Genomic DNA, 5,806 nt, shown 5'->3' on the forward strand with positions numbered 1-5,806 from the left:
CTTCTACACAACAATTACAACGAAATTCGTTGCACAATTAATATTGGTATTTATTTGTGGCAGCGGCTTTAATTAGTATTTTTGTGTGGCGTATTATTTACGCGCACAAAGTATAACGTTCTTTAAGTTAGTAACTCATCTCTGACAGTCTTTGATACGCCACAGACAATGTCTCGAGTCGGAAAATAAATGGTACCAGACAAACACGCTCAAAACCTGTTTTAAGCTAATTCATTTTTCTCCCCAAGTTCTTTAATCGAGATAAAAGATGGCCTGATTATACAATCTCGGTAACAGAATGCGGAGTTCGATATTTAGCCCAGGAAAGCACGGAATGGAACAATGCATACATCCTTGTTATATATGGATATAAATCAAACACGAGGGAGCGGTATACATTTTCTGTGGCCCCATGAATATAAGTGTGAGCACATGAAAGCAGATAACAGGCAAGAAAAACGAGCGGGGGCCGCGAGGGGCGCGGAGGGGAGACAAGTATGGATAGACAAAGATTAATTGCTCGGGGCATTTTCCTTCTGAGGCGGCGCGTACAAGTGATTGGCCTTGATTTGTCCCTGGAGCTCTCGCAGGCGCGCGGGTAATTACTCTCCAAATGTTCTGCTCCCAGACACACTTCCAGCCCACTTCACTACGTAATTAGTTATTGTGTCGTACCCTGGTCCTCTTAAAGTAGCTTCATGTAAGAATACTGAACTGTTTCAAGTTAGTTGCTGTGACCATTTCCTGCAACAAGTATATAATATTCATTTCCCCAGGAAAGCGTCCTGGGATCTCTGCTGTTCCTGATCTATATAAATGACCTGGATGACAATCTGAGCATTTATCTTAGGTTGTTCGCAGATGATGCTGTAATTTACCGTCTAGTAAGGTCATCCGAATACCAGTATCTTGCAAAGCGATTTAGAAAAGATTGCTGTATGGTGTGGCAGGTGGCAGTTGACGCTAAATAACGAAAAGTGTGAGGTGATCCACATGAGTTCCAAATGAAATCCGTTGGAATTCGATTACTCGATAAATAGCACAATTCTCCAGGCTGTCAATTCAACTAAGTACCTGGGTGGTAAAATTACGAACAACTTCAATTGGAAAGACCACATAGGTAACAATTGTGGTGAAGGCGAGCCAAAGGCTGCGTTTTATTGGCAGGACACTTAGAAGATGCAACAAGTCCACTAAAGAGACAGCTTACACTACACTCATTCGTCCTCTGTTAGAATATTGCTGCGCGGTGTGGGATCCTTACCAGGTGGGATTGACGGAGGACATCGAAAGGGTGCGAAAAGGGGCAGCTCGTTTTGTATTATCACGTAATAGGGGAGAGAGTGTGGCAGATATGAGACGCGAGTTGGAATGGAAGTCATTAAAGCAAAGACGTTTTTCGTCGCGGCGAAATTTATTTACGAAATTTCAGTCACCAACTTTCTCTTCCGAATGCGAAAATAATTTGTTGAGCCCAACCTACACAGGTAGGAATGATCATCAAAATAAAATAAGAGAAATCAGTGCTCGAACAGAAAGGTTTAGGTGTTCGTTTTTCCCGCGCGCTTTCGGGAGTGGAATGGTAGAGACATAGTATGATTGTGGTTCGACGAACCCTCTGCCAAGCACTTAAATGTGAATTGCAGAGTAATAATGTAGATGTAGATGTAGATGTAAATTACGCTGCTTTTACTTGTTTCATTATTACTATTTCTTTCAAAGATGCTTTTCGCCTTTTATCTGGTAAGCATCTCCAATAGATTTTACCGAAACAGTATGCACTATCGTTTTTACATATCGTACGTCACTTACAGATCTAATATTTACATAAACAGAATGTTACTTGCAGTTACTTTTTGCCTGTCCTGAAAATTTCCACTTTTCCCCATTTTGTACTCATAGGTTGAGAGACGCACTTCCACTTCACGTAAGAGAAATCGGAGGAGGGAGAGAGTAGTGTTCAACGTCCCGTCGACAACGAGGTCATTAGAGACAGAGCACGAGCTCGGATTGGGGAAGGCTGGAGAAGGAAAGTGACCGTGCTCTTTCGAAGGAACCATCCCAGCATTTGCTTTGAGTGATTTAGGGAAACCACGGAAAACCTAAATCAGGATGGCCGGACGCGGGTTTGGCTCAAATGGCTCTGAGCACTATGCGACTTAGCCTCTGAGGTCGTCAGTCCCCTAGAACTTAAAACTACTTAAACCTAACTAACCTAAGGGCATCACACACATCCATGCCCGTGGCAGGATTCGAACCTGCGACCATAGCGATCGCTCGGTTCCAGACTGTAGCGCCTAGAACTGCACGGCCACTACGGCCGGCGACGCCGGTTTGAACCGTCGTTCTCCCGAATATGAGTCCAGTGTGTTACCCACTGCGCTACAACGCTCAGTAAGAGAAATAGACGTAGTACTTAGGATTCCAGGATTTTTTAACGGGGCGAAGCTGTGTTACCTTCCATACTAAAGGAGTGTTAACATTATGTAACAATGGTCCCCGCTTTATTATTCTGAAGTATTGCCAGATCACCAGTGAAGTGTTTCGTACAATGCACTACACGCAAAAGGAGCGTGGAAAATCGAAACAATCGACAATTTTGACCTGAATATGCGTCGCTTTTTCATATGAGAAGCGGAAGTACGTCTCTCAACCTATAACCACATGAGAGGAAACGCAGAAATCGTCAGGAGAGGCAAAACGCAAGTCTACGTAACATTCTATTTACTTAAAAAGTAGGGTGTGAACTGTTTCAAATCTATAACTGACATATATAAAACCAAAACTGCATATTATTTCAGAAAAAGTCAATATTCCTTTAAGATAAAAGTAAAAACATGCCTGAAAAATAAATGATAATATTGCAGAAATAAAAATACGTTGAATTTATAAACCAACACTGAAATTTGCATAACGCCTACGTGCTAGGTGAAAAGGGACAACAATTCATTTTAGACTGCGATGCAAAAAGAGACAGCCAGAGTTGAAAGTAAAGTGGATGTTTCTTTACTCGGTGACCGGCTTTGGGGTATGTCTATTTCAAATCAACCAATTTTCTGCAAGCAAAATGTCCGTCCAAAACAACAGTAAACAGACTGGGTAAATATGTGTAAGGTCCCAACTAATGTTTGTTAACTTCCACACATTCTTTTGAGGTCCTACTTCAAGCCATTCTCTTTTGAACCGGGCCGTCCCCATTTCCGGAGCTGGAGTGTATCTACATGATTGTTCTACAGTCTGATGCGCTGTTGTTTATGTTCATTTTTACTTTATTTAACATTTTATGGCCTATTGGAGACATCGGTTTTATCGCCTACAATGCTGGCTGACCCAGCCAAGACTACAACTGTATCCCTTCCCTTTATGGAGCCAAGTATTCCTTGAAAAGGGTCCTCTTTGAAGGTAGTGGAAAAGTTCTGACCCGATCACTTAGAATAACACGGTGGTAGAACCAGGAAAGTAGCTGTATTTCATTGGTGGTTTACCGGTTTGTGTTATTGCCCAGAGAAATGCAACTCCCTCAATATCAGAAACTGTTCACCTTCTAGTTTTTCATGCATCACATGACTTGTTTCAGAATTTTTAATAATCAGCTCGTTAATTTTCTCTTTTTTAAAGACAAATTTTACCACAAATGGTTGAATGTGTAACGTAGCGTAATGGGACATTACACATTTAGGCAGTGATGGAACAACGCTGTCTTTCAAAAATTTTCCGAATGAGAGACTCAAAATGCAACTAAAATGATCCAATTGTATTTGCTTGTCCTATGGCCATTTCCATTATCCAAAATTTTATAGCGTGCAGAAAGTCCGAATACGCTATATGTGTAATATAGGATAAAGGTCGCTGTTCCTCATTCTTAGCTTTGAATAAAATTTTCTTTACACTTATTTGCCCCAGCAATATATAAGAAGCTTAAAAAATTTTAATAAACGTTTCACACCACAAATTACCCTATAACAAGTGTAAGTTCATATATTTCAATCCCATTTACTACATTAAACTATTCTTAGTTTCATTAAAGTTAAGTTTTAAACTTTACTACGCCACTTTTCGTTCATAGTGATCTGTGGTTTGAGATAAATACATTAGGAATGACTAAGTATGACACTGCGCAGTACTTGTGCTACATCCTGTTTGGAAACTTATATTTCCTCTGTCCATTTAGTGAGTAGCGTATATTCAAATACTTAACAGAGTTTTTGAGACTCTGGTGTATGGTGTATTTCGTTGCTGCAGGCACTGGAACATCCCCACATCTTCTCCTGCCATCATAGTAAATCCTAAGACTGATGAAGTTTTCAAAATAATTTAACATATTCGTTGAGAGAATGTGAAACGTATTCCATCGTGTTTGATGGAAGGAAAATGCTGGAAATTAGCGCTGAAGCAGAAGCAGTGGTTGCTGATGGCTGTCCGGCAGGAGAATAATGATCCACAGCCTGCTACGAAAGTCACCGCTGTTGTGGACGACGGAAAATACTGTTAATAATGATTTATTCCCTCCTTTCTATCCCTGTTTATATAATGCAAAATAAAAGAGACCATAAAACGTCTTTTCTTGAAGTCTAAAAGAAACAAATATGTTAACAACGTCTTACATTTTGACAGCTACGATAGGAAGGCTGATTTATTGAGAACGTGGGTGCGCATAAACAGCGCTCGCCCAGCATCCTGTTGTAATAAAGCCGACTATGAAAGGCGGTAATTAAACACTGCTTCGTGCCCCGTAACGTCTGTAATGATGTTCCGCGGGTACGAATTTCTCGACAGACGGTGAACTATTCTTCGTAGTCGGGAAGAGGGCTGAGGCATCAAGAAAACTCGTTCTCACAAAAGTGTAGTGGTATTCTGACTTGTAAATTATATCGATTGACTTCTGACAAGGAATTCCACAATATCATTTCAGAATATAAATATGAATGGAAGGCACAGTTCATTGTGAAAAGAGTGTGTCTCCTGCTTAGGTTTCACGCAGAGAGAAACATGGGTTCGTATGTTAAACAGTCAGTCTGTGTGTGTGTGTGTGTGTGTGTGTGTGTGTGTGTGTGAGAGAGAGAGAGAGAGAGAGAGAGAGAGAGAGAGAGAGAGAAGCAATGTCATATCAATGGGACAAAGGAGGTACAGGACGCTCTAAATTAGAATCCAGAATATCAGTATCAACTTCAAAAATAACCTAATTTTTTCCAGTATTTGGATGTTTAAGGGAAACATTACACTCCTCACGTTACCCCCCTCCCTACCGACGAATGAAAAGAACATTCTGCAAAAAAAAAAAAAAAAAATAAGAATATACGATTGTGATTGAAAATGGTTCATATGGCTCTGAGCACTATGCGACTCAACTTCTGAGGTCATCAGTCGCCTAGAACTTAGAACTAATTAAACCTGACTAACCTAAGGACATCACACACATCCATGCCCCTAGGCAGGATTCGAACCTGCGACCGTAGCGGTCGCTCGGTTTCAGAATGTAGCGCCCAGAACCGTACGGCCATTAAAATATTACACTGTAAATAAATGTATTTCGTATCGCAATGGCTTTGTATTCATTTTTATTCTGAATTAATCTCTGAGACTACTAGGTTTGGAAATATTTGATATGTTATAAACGTCGAGATATCAAGCAGTAGTATTATTGAAGATATTCGCTACGACAGACATTCACATTTCGCTCGTGGTGTCGTATATATACTAAACAGGAGTACCCTCATTTCGTGAAGCGGCAGATGCATTGTCTTGCTGAAGCTACAGGTCTCACTCAGGCGGAAAACTGGATGTACGTAACTGGACAGTAGGTTTT

Source organism: Schistocerca gregaria, chromosome X, assembly GCF_023897955.1.
Source record: "Schistocerca gregaria isolate iqSchGreg1 chromosome X, iqSchGreg1.2, whole genome shotgun sequence".
NCBI classification, from domain to species: domain Eukaryota; kingdom Metazoa; phylum Arthropoda; class Insecta; order Orthoptera; family Acrididae; genus Schistocerca; species Schistocerca gregaria.